Source organism: Hemibagrus wyckioides, linkage group LG16, assembly GCF_019097595.1.
Source record: "Hemibagrus wyckioides isolate EC202008001 linkage group LG16, SWU_Hwy_1.0, whole genome shotgun sequence".
Taxonomy (NCBI): domain Eukaryota; kingdom Metazoa; phylum Chordata; class Actinopteri; order Siluriformes; family Bagridae; genus Hemibagrus; species Hemibagrus wyckioides.
Window position 1 is genome coordinate 18,711,340 of NC_080725.1, and position 14,528 is coordinate 18,725,867.

At 37.9% G+C, this 14,528-nt stretch overlaps 1 pseudogene; it reads left to right on the forward strand.

Moving 5' to 3' along the window:
- The first annotated feature begins 4,085 nt into the window (after nucleotides 1–4,085).
- Nucleotides 4,086–12,270, forward strand: LOC131366728 (adhesion G-protein coupled receptor F1-like; annotated as a pseudogene).
- Nucleotides 12,271–14,528: the final 2,258 nt, after the last annotated feature.

The window sequence follows — 14,528 nt, forward strand, 5'->3', positions numbered from 1 at the left end:
AGATGCGTAAGCATGAACATATTTTTTTTTCTTAGAAACAGTTGAAGTTATTCAGCAACAGGATTTTGAAAAGGTTTAATTAGGCTAATTAAGTCAGGTCAGCTGTTCTAAAATAAAATACAGAATATGTGTTATTTGTATAAAGTTTATAATAAAATTTCCTTGCAAGATATTTATGTTTTACATTACAGGGAAAATATCAAAATATGATTTGCTGGGGTTCGTTAACATCCTGTTGATTAATATGCAAGTGGTGAACTCACAAGTGCTCCATGAAATTTCAGACAATTGTAGAGGTAAAATAACTTCATTATTTTTAATGTTTAAATAATGTTGTTATGTATATAACATATATATGTTCATGATAAGCTATGATAACCAGGGTTACCTCTGGGGGTATTTACAGCTCTAGAAAAAATTAAGAGACCACTGCAAAATTATCAATTTCTTTGGTGCGAAAATTCAAGCAGGTCAGCTTTGTCTGATGGCCCACGATGGCCATGACAGTCTTGATGTTGTAGTCCTCCAACCACAGCTGATCTGGCTGTGTGGCATGGAGCATTTTTCATTTCAACCTTGGGCAAAACTGAAAATTGGATTTATTAAAGAAGATAAGCTTACTTCCATCCTCTCTGGTCATATCCTTATGGTCTTTTGCAAACCTCACCCTGGCACTCCTGTTCTCTTCATTAATTTGTCATTGTTTTTGTATGTCACTCAATATCATCATACAGTTGTTGAGTGACATTCAATGAGTTTGCGATCATCCTGGTCAGGGGAGAGTTGTTTTTGCCCTCTGCCATTCTGTAGCTTTATTGTCTCCAATGTCTGTAGCTTGACCTTGTTCTTATGAATTGATGTCTTCTGAAATTTTAAGGATGGAAGCAACCTGAAGGTTTCCATAAGTGAAACCTTCTTTTCCTTACTCAAAACGTTTCTTTTTAACTGTTTTGGCATGGTCAATAGTTATTTGACTCCAATCACTTTTGAGGTACTATTAGCACTGTTTTTTTCCAACCAGCTGATCTTATTGGAATAGTATAGTGATGATAACATCAGTGGTTTTTATATTTTTCCTTGTTAAATAAGATTTGGTTCTGGTGATCACAATCATTAAGTGTGCCTGTGTTGGAATTCAATAGACACTAAAATTCAATGGCTGCCATACATGTAAAGCTACTGATTTCAGAAAAATTTGAAATGGTCTCTTAATTTTTTCCAGAGCTGTATCTCCATAGCCATATACTTTCAGGCCTCAGTTTTGATGTGTTGTATGTTCTGAAAATATTTTTCTGCTTACCATGGTTCAAGAGTACTTATCTGAGTTACAATTCTATGTAAACTACACAAATTGTTGTGTTTGAAAATCCCAGAAAATCAGCAGTTTCTATTATAATAAAACCACTATCACAGTGACGGAGATCATACTTTTTCCTCTTAATAAATAGTCTATGTATACCCTCAAAGGTTATTAAAAGTTATTATATAATAATTTTCATTCAAGTAATAACCTTTTTTAAAATTCCAGGTTAGTTACCCAGAGTGCCTCACCTGAGAAAAATAAGAGAAGGTAAACAATAACTTAGATGAGATTTTTATGTTTAAAAAGACATCTTTATATTAAAGATGTCACGAGGGGCGGCAGAACTCGAGCCAGACACGAGAAGTGAACTGGGTTCCCCGGTCAGACACAAGGTCCTCTGGCAGACCGTAGGTGCGGAACACGTGTTGAAACACAGCCTTTGCGGTTTCCATGGAAGTGGGGAGCCCTTTCATTGGAACTAATCTGCAGCCTTTGGAGAAGCAATCGATGATAACCATGATGGTGTTGAACCCATGAGATACTGGGAGGTCGGTGAGGAAGTCGATGGATATGTGGGACCAGGGATGCTGAGGAATCGGTAACGGCTCTAAGAAGCCTTCAGGTAACTGGCAGCTTGTTCATGATTGTGCACAACTGCTGCAAGACCTGACGAACTCTCAATGTCTCTGTGTAGGGATGGCCACCAAAACCGCTGCTGGATCAGCTGGGTCGTTCTGTGGATAGCCGGATGTCCTGTGCTCGGGCTCTCGTGAGTCCATTTGATAAGCTGAGTCCGCAGCGTGGTGGGAACGAACACTTTAGCTGGCAGGCAGTTGGATGGAGGTGGCTCAGAGTGCTGGGCTTGTTTGATCTCCCGAAGTATGTCCCATTGAACTGGTGCTACAAGAACAGATGGAGGTAGGATGGGCTCAGGGGACGTAGGTTGACTGGTGGTGTCGTGGAGTCTAGAGAGAGCATCCGCTTTCCCATTCTTAGGGCCGGGTCAGTACGTGACAGAGAACTTGAACCTGGAGAAGAATAGCGCCCATCTGGCTTGGCGGAGATTTAGTCTCTTGGCTTCACGGAGATATGCGAGGTTCTTATGATCGGTGATGATCAAAAATGAGTGGTTGGTTCCTTCCAGCCAGTGCCTCCACTCTTCTAAGGCTGCTTTCATGGATAATAGCTCTCTCTTTCCTACGCCATAATTAGTCTCTGCAGGTGTGAGCTTTCTGGAAAAGAAGGCACAGGGATGGACCTTCCCAGACCCAGGTTGTCGCTGTGACAGGACCGCTTCTATCCCACTACTAGAGGCATCCACTTTGACAATGAATGGTAGGTCAGGTCTCGGATGGCAGAGGATGGGAGCAGAAGAGAAGCTCTGCTTTAACCGTTGGAAAGCTCTCTTGGCGGAGTCAGTCCATTTGAGGTGACGTGGTTTCCCTTTTAATAGGGACGTGAGAGGGCTCACAATGGTACTATAGTTTCGAATGAAGTGGCGGTAGAAGTTCCATTTGTCCCCCTTCCTGATCCTGATCAGGTTGTAGGCGCTTCGTAGATCTGGCTTGGTGAACACCTTTGCCCCTTGGAGCTGTTCGAGGGCTGCAGGTACGAGTGGTAGAGGATAGGGGTTGGGAACTGTTATGGCATTCAGTCCCCGATAATCAATACATGGACGAAGGCCACCATCTTTCTTTTCCACAAAGAAGAAGCCTGCTGTAGCGGGGGACGTAGATGGTCGGATATATCCAGCAGCGAGAGCTTCTTGTATGTATTCCTCCATGGCTTGCTTCTCAGGGATGGAAAGAGGGTAAACTTTACTCTTAGGTGGTATGGCATGAGGTAAGAGCTCAATGATGTTGGGGAAGCTTGGCTGCTCTCTCTTTACTGAATACTCCCTGGAGGTCGTGATTCTCCCTAGGAAGAGTGGTGGTGGCAGTGGCGATGGATATGGAGCAGCATGGATGTGAAAGAGGAAGTAAAAAACAGTTCTCGTGGCAGTGAGCAGACCACTTAAAGATGTCTCCTTCCTTCCATGAGATAAGTGGATCATGACTTTGTAGCCAAGGGAGGCCCAGGACGACAGGATTGGATGGAGATGTGATAACAAAGAAGGCGGTGGTTTCATGATGAAATAATCCAATCTGGAGATCCACGGAGGTTGTCTGGTGGCGGATTAGGCCTTCTCCTATGGGCTGGTCGTTTATGGCAGTGACTCTTAATGGAGGAGTACATAGAATGATGGGAATCTTGAACTGTTGAACCAGGTGTTGATCAATGAGGTTAACCACGGAGCCAGAATCAATTAGCACTATGGCATGGAAACATGAGTCTGCGAGGGCTATACGTACAGGAACATATACTTTGTTAGAAAATGTATGAGAACCTTGGCTGTGACGGGTTTTTCAGGACATTTGTACATTCTGTGGCCCACTTTTCCACAGTAGAACCACAGGTGATGCTGTGCGTGGCGCTTTCGTTCCTCCGCGGTGACTCGGGCCCGTCCGAGTTGCATGGGTTCAGAGGAATCAGTCTCGTAGCTTTCTAGCATGCAGCGGATCTTAGTGGAAGTTGGCTGGTGTTGACGGCGCAGATTATCAAGGCGAATGGCAGTAGTAATATACTGAGAGAGAGTGACGTTTGTATCTCTGCATGCCATGTTCGAAATACAGCCATAAGTGAAGGCGCGTTCCACCCCGATTGGGCCGCCAACATGCGAAACTTGATAGCATAATCCGCCGCCGTGTCAAAGCCTTGGCGCAGCTCCAGTAGCTGAACCAAAATGTCCTTCCCTCCCGCTGGGTATTCAAACACTTCCTTAATCAAATTGGCGAAATGTTTTTACTTGGGGATCAGAATCCCAAACAGCCGACACCCAATCCAGCGCTTTGCCCGTAAGTAGCGAGAGCATAAACGCGCACCTTGTAGATTCTCTGCCGTAGGCAAAAAACCGGTAAAGCAAAAACTAGGCGACCAAAACCAAAACAGAAACCGTAAACCGTGGAATCAGGAAAACAGGCAAGGATCATACACAATAAGCAATCAGAACGGCTAGTAACAGCAAGGATTGGCATGAGACTCAGGGAAACGATGCTTCCCATTGGATCAGAGAGAGCATGCTGCTTAAAAGTCCTGGAAACAGGAAAACACATCCGCACAGTCAATATTCGGGCGATGATTCCCTCTGGTGGTCTGGATCAGCATACACTGTGACAGTTTCACAATACTGGAATATGTATTTGCTGTGTAATTACCGTATCATGCATTCCCTACTTTTATTTGAATTTATCTTCCAAGGATTGATGGTTTGAATTAAATAATCACATTCTGTTTTCATTTTTCATAATTGTTATTATTTCAAGGCACCCATGTACTAAGCCTCACTGATACTAAATCAAGATTATGACTTTGACCTCAACAGTAAAAGTAGCACAATGTATCAAACATGAAAAAAAAATTCAGAGTTCAGTAAATATTGTATAATATGTAATATCATTATTTAATCCATATTATTATTATTATTATTATTATTATTATTATTATTATTATTATTATTATTAGTAGTAGTAGTAGTAGTAGTAGTAGTAGTGAGTAGTAGAAATGACATGATTAGTACTTTCACTTTTTACTTAAAAAAAGACACTCATGGCATTTTTTTACCATCAGATTTTTCCAAGAAAGTTACATAAATGTACCTGGCTATCAGCTCAACTCTGCAAGAGTGACTGGTTTCAGGTGACGCTATTTATTTTATCTAATATAATATGCTTTAGATCTATTCATCATGTACAGTTCAGTGGTGAGTGGTGAACTCAGCGTCTTTGAGGAAAAAAAATCTTGAATTAAGAGCATTTTCACACACACAATGCAAAGAGAACTCAAAGGATTGAGACTAAACAGCTGCTTAGCACTAAGAAAATCAGTAAGGCTAGGGTTGCTTTAGTTGGTCAGATCTAGGTTTATCAATGCTATGCGCCTACCTGAATATTCTAAATAACCAGGTTTTTCCACCAATGGATTTTTTTCCTTTGAAGGCACCTGCCTATTCCAAGATAACAATGTCAGGATTAATAGGGCTTAAATTGTAAAAGAGTGGTCCAGGGAGCATGAAACATCACACATGACGAGAATTTTTGGGATGTGCTGGATTTTGTTGTGACATTGGGTAAGCACTTTGTTGCTATAATAATAATAATAATAATAATAATAATAATAATAATAATAATATAAATAAATAAATAAATAAACTCTTGTTTGTTTTTCAGGTCAGTATTCATGCATAACAACAATAAACTATCTGCCCTATATAATATGGCAAATCATTACAATTCAGCCATACCCTAATATTCAAGTGGCCAGTGACAAAACTGTAGAATGTGAGGATACAACAATCTCACTGCAGTGTTGTGTTCAGGATGTATATCAAGTGAAATGGATTGATGCTGCAACATGCAGCTCAACTTCAAAAGGTCATACACATACACATTTTTTATGTTATGTTTTAAGTGATGTGGTCATGACTACCAGTGTAACTGAATAAGTAGACCAAAATTAAAAAACTAAAAATCAAAGCAATTCATTACTACAAACAAATATTTAGCCCACCTTCACTGGATGACAAGGTGTCCAGTTAGACCTGAAAATGAAATGTTTTAAATTTCAGTAAAATGTAAAAATACATAAGAGAGGCTAATACAGTTTAAACAAGATTAACCATTTGTGTTGCGCATTCTCAGCAGCAGGCCGCATATCATGTGACTAAAATTTACAAAGAAGAATGCCAGACTACTGAGCAAACAAGACAGGTCACATGTCAACTAACACAACCTATCAGGGAAAGTAGTTACAACTCAAAGACCATCAAAATAAATATAAAAAAACAAGGTGAGTAATAATTTATTTTTAATTACATTTCCCCCAAAAGAAGAATAAAAGAAGAAAACTAGGAAAACCAGGCAATACTCTACATTAATTCATTTTAATAGTTTATAATCACATGCACATCATTAAAAATATGCTATACAATAATATGTTATGATTATTGCCAATTATTGCAAAGAATAGCTCAGCTAATATTTTCATATCAATGATACAAATGTTTCTTACAAAAATTAATGAGTAAAACATACAAATTACTGTATTTAGAACAGAACCCACATCTTCTGAAACTAGTAAAGTCTTCTACTATGCACCTTGCTGTGTCTTGTTTGTCTTCTGGTCACACTTTATTATTACTTTGGTCCTTTAAGGAGTCAAGGGTGACTGAGGGGTCCTACATTCGAGATTCCTATTGTGCTTTCTGTCATATCTGTCTAAGAAGCCACAGTGGTTTGTAACATTGAGTCCCACCAGAATATAACAGATATCTAAAACCATTCTTTATTGAATATACATGCTGTGCTCAGCTTCACTGGGTCATACTTAAGGCCAGATTCTACTTCTTGAATGGCAAATATGATTACTATAAGGTTCTGTTTCAATGTATCTTTTCACTCAGCTATTTTTTGTAGTTTATCTCTTTCCCTCAACTGTCTCAATCTTGACAAGAGACTGGATTTCAATTATTTTGTCATTTAGGCTTAACAATTCTTCCATACCACCATCTTCCAACTATGCTACTTTACTCCTTTCAAGATGCTGAATGATGCATGGTTGAATTCACACATGCAGGAAACAGCTGTGCTGTCATTGTGGTTAAATCCCAAACTACCCAAACTAGAAAAGTGGTTCTTAGTGTGAGCTAGGCTGAGAGGAAAGATTCAATATTGGAGGGCTTTGCCTCCAAAATAAACCTGAGAAACTTACTGTGTTCTGGCAAATTTTAATGTGAAAGCATGCAACCTTTAGATATATCATGATGATCAACTATGTCTCCTTGTCCAACAGAAGGAGAAGTTTCTGCTGCAGGAATAGGATCTGTTCAGTATACAGCACTGTGGGTGACACACCTTGAAAATGACGGGGGCTGGGAGGCAAATTGTAGTCTGTAACCTTTCTTTATAGTGTCCAGAACCCATAATATACATTTGGCAAAATTTGCCATGCTGCCAAGTGATCTGAGAGAGGTGCCATTCTGGAAGTCTTGACCTGTTAGGGGCCCTGAGACAGTGTGTTGGTGGGAAAACACTGAACTGACTTATAAGGTGGATTGATAAAACATGAGCCCAGGGTGGACAAGTATGATAAAAATAATAATAATAATACAATTCAAAGTGAGGCTTTTCTAAATCTAATCTTAAAACCTAAACTAAATAACTAAATACTTCAGACTGGATGATCGCAGAGATGAGTTTTATTGTAGTCAGCACTGAGAACAAACTCCAAGGTGCTCACATGTAACATCTCATCAACCCCACAAACTTCAGTTTCAGAGCTCAGTCTCTACATCCATGTTTCTTATCACCTAGACAGCCTCAAGTCCTCAAACGTCTCAAGTCAAAACGTTCCACCTATTTTTCTTTTTTGGGATGTTTGGGCCTTTGCGTAGACACCATTATATTCTGCTTTTGCTTTTTACATTTCTCATTCTACTTTAATATAAAACATATATAAAAATGGGTGTTTTATCCCTATCATTATTTTTTTTTAACATTTTGCAGTGTAAAATATTCTCAGTTCATGCTGAGTGGATAACATGGGTATGTCAGAGTCACCATAACTTTTCCATGTTAATTATTCTATGCTTATAGCTGTTTATGCATTTTCAATCATATGTTTTAGATTTGACCTGGGGTGAACTTGATTTTCTCCAAGCCTTTATCAGTGTGCATCAGTAATGAACAGATGTTCCCAGTCTTCAGCTGCAGGTGTCCCACAGAACTAACACTGATCTGAGCAGACTACCTGACCTTGACTGTAACTTCAGCTTTAGAAGAGTTACAATGGATGCTGCTGTGCAGACTCCATCTGTTTCTGAAAGGATTTGCAAAACTAAGAATGTTACTGTTAATTCATTAGTTACACAAAGACTATTTATGCTTAACAGATGTCTCAAAACAATGCTTCCTTCTTGTTTTGTTAAAACCTTACTCCATTAAACCAATAATGGAAATGGTGTTCATTTACAAGCAGCCTACATTTATGTCATTTATACAACTGAGAAATTGAGGGTTATGGGAATTGCTCAGGGGCCCGGCAGTGGCAGCTTGGTGGACCTGGAATTCAAACACACAACCTTCCAATCAGTAGTCCTACACCTTAATCATTAAGTTACCACATGCTCTTGAGGTCACTCCATCTTTTTACAATGACACAAATTCATATAGGCCTAAAAAAATTAGCCCACACAAGCTGCTGGACGCACCTGTTCTCTAAAGCATTTGAGCCAGGGGGGTTGACAGGGGTGACATTCGGGGGCCCTGAGCCCTCAGGCATCTGATTTTTCTGGAAGCCCTTCTGGAAATGACATTCCTCAGGATGTCCTTCCCGGCCCCCCTATCTTTGTGAGGTGGGGTGCAAGCAGTTACATTTGCCCTCTCCTCCCTGTGAGAGCTAGGCTATGGCCAGGATGGACCAATAGAAGCCTCTGGCTCCCAGATATGGGAAATGCCTCTCTGTGACAACCATGGCAGCCCCACAACCGCCAATTAATAAGACACAGCAGGTGATGGAAGCTGATCCATATGTGGGTTCCTCCAACACATCATTGTGAAGGTCTGGGAAGAACGGAAGATTGTGGTGAGAAAGTAACATGTGGCCTGACTGAGAAGACTGCTCAGCCATAACCCACAATTCGTTGCTGACATCAAGGTCATTTTTTTGGCTGTAAAGAATTTTCAGAGATTCTGAGACCAAAACAAGGTCTTTGGAATCGAAGGAGAGGGCAACAGTAAGGGGATTCCCCGTGATCCAAACACACAGTTTGTTGACTTGCTTGCAGAAGCTTAGAACCAGGTCCAAAAGTCACGTGTTGGTTATTGACCTTGGGTCCTATTGAAATCAGAAGCTTTGTTTTCTTTACAACCTGTTGTCAGGGTATTCCACATACAGTACATGGTCCTTGATCAGTATTCAGACCCTTTCAGATATTTGCTCACTTGAGTTTAATATAGATGTAATTTTAAATAGATAAAATATACTTTGCTCATCAATCTAAACACACAAATAAATGACTAAAAATAAATTTAAAAACAAGGTGGTAGAAATTTGATTGCAGATTTATTAACATAAACTTCATGGATTTACGTCATGGATGTAAATGTATAATTATTTAGTAATAAAATTATAACATGGCAACGCATACCATTGTTTTGGTATGTGGTATTTGGTATGCACTGGACATTGTTTTGCCCAACAAACTGCAAACTACAATTGCAAAAATGTTGTCATATTTCCTTTTTTCTTTTTCTTTTCCTTTTTTTTTCTTAGACTTTACCTGCTCTGATTTGGTATTTGGAGCTGGACATCTGGAAGAAATACAAACCGCTAACTGTACTGCAGACATGGTTGGCTATCAAGTAGCTCGGTGTAATTCATCAAAACTCTGGAATGTTATAAAAGACAACTGTGTTGTACACACCATTCAAAAGCTAAAAGATAAAGCTGAGGCAATTGGATTTTTTTCTTACTTAAAGTAATGAAATCGTACTTGTGTAATTTCTTCAAAACAATTTTTTGCTTCTGTAGAATTTACAGGTAGCAGACATCCCACAGTTTATGGCCAGCCTCAGCAGTATTGCTACATTACAGACTCAAAACATCATTGACTCTTCAGCAACCATAACAACAACTGTAGACATACTAACAATCATTTCAGATCTCTCACAAACAACTTTCGTCAGTCAAACTATTATGATGGTAAGTAAACTCATCCTTTTTTCAATATAAGAAGTTTATTTGCTTTTAGAAGTACATCATAAATACTGAATTGATTATAGCTCTAATATTAAATCTCACTTTTTATAATCCATACTACATGCAATATTTCATATTATATAGCAATTTTACGTGAAAGAGTCAAAGCAGCTGTCTCATTTAAGATTAGTTAGATATTAGATGGTTATGATTTATTAGATATTTTAGCAGATAAACTAGATTGCTCAAAAGTGCTTTGTTAAATAAATATTAATAAGGATTTCATAAAAACAACAGAGGTCATTGGAACAGACGATACAATGGACATATGGGGGCATTTAAACAAAAATGATGCAACAAGTAAAGCCAGTAATATACTTCTGAAAGCGACTGAGAACATTGTACACAGACTTCCATATGAAAATGTCTTGATAACAACAAACTTTACTTCTCTCAAAAAAGCTTCCATTACTGCCCCCTTTTCTGAAACATTTGGACAAAAATCAACTACTCATATAAATATTCCAGTGACTAGTGCAGAAACCTCCCTGACAGTCATAATATCTGCCGCTCTAAACAATATCTTACCTGTGCGAAATCTGACCTACAGTGACAGCAGTCAGACTGGCACCAAGATCAATGGAGATGTAGTCCTGATTGAGACAAACTCAACAGTTAACAACATGTTCGTTTCATTTGATGCCAAAAATAAGACACTGGGGAAACCTCAGTGTGTCTTTTGGAACTTTAGCCTTCTGAATGGTGTTGGTGGATGGGACTCGACTGGATGCCAACTAAAGACATTAGTGTATGAAAGATACACTTGTGAGTGCAATCATACAACCTCTTTTTCAATCTTGATGTCACCATCTCACACAACCTCTTTTTCAAAACTGATGTCACCATTTTCCCTGGATAAACGCATAGCCATAATCTTAGACTATATATCTTACATCGGGGTTGCCATTTCAGTGGCAAGCTTGGTTTTGTGCCTCATCATTGAAGTCATTATATGGGAATCAGTGACTCTAAATGACACATCCTACATGCGCCATGTCTCTTTAGTCAACATCGCTGTCTCCCTTTTGATTGCGGACATATGTTTTATCATTGGAGCAAATGTAAAAAAAGAAGAGGGTCCCTGCAGTACAGCAACCTTCTTCATGCACTTCTTTTATCTTGCCCTTTTCTTCTGGATGTTGCTGTCAGCACTCTTGCTCCTCTACCGCACCCTCATGGTCTTTTCCAGAATGACCAGAGGAGCAATGATGGGCATAGGCTTCACTGTCGGCTATGGAGCCCCGTTAATCATAGCTGTTGTAACTGTGGCATCTACAGCTGGAAACAAAGGATACATTCAACAAGATTACAACTGTTGGTTGAACTGGTGTAAAACGAAGGCCCTCCTGGCATTTGTGATTCCTGCTCTGACGATTGTAGCTATAAACTTCCTGGTGCTTATTGTGGTTCTGTTTAAAATGTTGAGAAGAGGAGTCAATGCCTCCACTCAGACAGATGAGAAACATCCCCTAGTGGTTATTGCTAAATGTGTGGCCATTTTAACACCTCTCTTTGGCCTAACATGCGAATTTGGTATTGGGACCATGGTGTCATCGAACTTTGGGATTCATGTGGCATTCGCATTCCTTAATTCACTGCAGGTAATATTTTTTAAAACTTAATCATTCTAGATATTGTCATATTTAATATAGTAAATGTAAAACATATTTTTCGACTCTTTAAAGGGTTTCTTTATTTTGATGTTTGGAACATTACTGGATAGTAAGGTATGATTACTCTAAAGTTATTACACAACTCTTCTCTTAAAACACCCAAACAGACTTAAATAATTCTTTGATATTGCATATACTGTGTACTTATGTGAGTTGCTCTGGATAAGGGCATCTGCCAATTGCTGTAAATGTCAATTAATGTCTTGTGGTTGCAGGTCCGAGAAGCATTGGCAGTACAGTTTTCACTATGGAACTATGGAAGTTCTGGACAGACCAGGGTATATATAGTTTATGTTGTATATGCTAATTTTTTAGAGAACAAAATTCATTCTTACTTTACTCTATTAATTATAGTTAATGACAAATGTGTTTGAATTGCAGAGTCAAACAGCCTCAAATGGATCTCCTTTCCTTCAGAGATTAAGGCAGAGAAGTACGTAAATGAACTGAAAGTTAACATGCACATTTTATTCACTAAGGCTGTTTTTGCGATATTTATTTATTTATGCTGCAAAGAATGTTAAATAAATGCTCAGTCATTCACACTGTTCATGTATTATCTATAGTATAAGGCTGTTTAATGTGGACAGCAAGTTTGTATTCTAAATGTTGTATTCTAGTCATCAGGCCCATTCAATAAATAAATAAATAATAATTTGTTAACTTTTGAGGTGAATTCAATTTACATTATAGGTTTTGAATTATCCCCCCAGTCTTGTTATTTTGATATTGTTATTAAATATTGTACATTTTGGTCTTTTTCAGCTGTGTATCATGCACCGAGTAGTATCAGTATATCTTCATGGAACTCGGATACAATTTATTGACCATACACAACATCCATGTTATAAGGATCTGTTTAACTGCGAACATCAAATATTATACAATATTCTGGACCTCAAACAACTGTAGACCCTCATGTTACCATTTCAGAAATGTATTCTGCTATGTATGACCTTATTTAATTAAAAACTTAATTTGAACTTTATCAGATGGTTACAGTGACATTTCAATATGTCCTCAAAAGGTTGGACAGAAAACCACAAAACATTCAGTCCACATATATTAAAAATGTACAAAATGGAATGTAATAATAAAAAATGTTCTAAATGCTTCATTATTTTATATTGAACCCAAACATGATCAGATATTTTATTCCTTATTCCCCCAAAATAATGTTTGATATTTAGTTCCACTGTTGCTCTACCTTTACCTCAACTGCTTGACCTTAATTTAGATCTTAAATACATTCTATTGTCCTACTTAACTTACCTTGATTCATCTCATTACTACTATTCTATTTGACAGTTTGAGACACAGGTATGTGATACATTGCCAGAATGCACCAAATACTGAGGTTCTGAACAAGGTCATCCTTTTTTGTAAATAAGATTCAACTAACTGGCTGGTCCTATACAGGCAAGTGGAATATGTTAATACTGAATGGATTTTAATGAGTCAGTATGGAAAACAACTGTTGCTGCTGAAAAAGTGTGATTAGAGTAACTTGCCAGCATTACGTGCCCCTTTACACACAATTTGTTTTAGTACATACTGTCATGGCCACCTCTGGGTACACTCCATCATCTCACCTCACCTGGACATCTACAACCAAAGCATAATTTTTTTTGTCTGAACTTTTGTGTCTTGGATGACATTTTGGTTGCATGTCTTTCTTCATGCTTGGACCACCGTCTTTTAAATAACCTGTAAAGTTTGGACTTGGGCCTGGATTTTGTCACTGTTGTATTATTCAGGTTCACACTCTAATGCATTTCACACACAAGTGTTTCTTATACTAGTGTAACTGTTTTTCTCATAATTGTCCAGCTCCACAACTTCATTGCTAATGAACTTGAAATGAATGTCATGTTTTGACATCATCAGCCACTTTGAATATCTACTGATTTGTCAAACTCTAAAAGTTGCATTTAGGCATTACCTTAAAGTACCTAATATACCTCTGCGGGTATATAAACTTACAGGTACATTCACTTCAAGCTTTAATGTATTGTTCGTTCTGAGATCCGAGATATAAACACTACAGCTTGTTGTGTGATAATCCCTTGAGATCAGCAGTTTCTAAAAGACTAAAACCACTGACACTTTTTTCCTCTTAAAATACAATCTACTGTATATATACCCTCTAAGGTAATTAAAAGTTATCTGTTATTATATAGTAATTATTATTCAACTTTTTATAAATATAGGTTAGCTACCCAGAGGAACAAACGCCTCATCTAAGAGATATCCTAAAAGGTAAACAATCATTTAAATGATTTTTATGTTTAAAAACAAACCTTATCTCTGTTTTTTCATGGTATTGTATTTATTGTGTAGTTTTATTTACCTTTATTTGAATTCATCTTCCTAGGCTTGAATGTGAATGAAACAATCTACAAATTATTATGTTTTATTTTTAATTATTATTTTTTTCAAGGCACCCATGTACTAAGTCTCTCAGTGAAACTAAATGAAGATTTTGACTTTGCCCTCTACAATAAAAGTAGTATAATATACCACACTTATGAAAACCAAATTAAGAGTTCAGTAAGTATTGTACAATATATAATATTTAATCATTATTATTATTATTTGGTAGTAAATATATTGGTTAGTACATTCTACGTTCACTTTCACTTAAATCTGTACGACACTCTGGATATTTTTTTACCATCAGATTGAAGAAAGTTACAAAA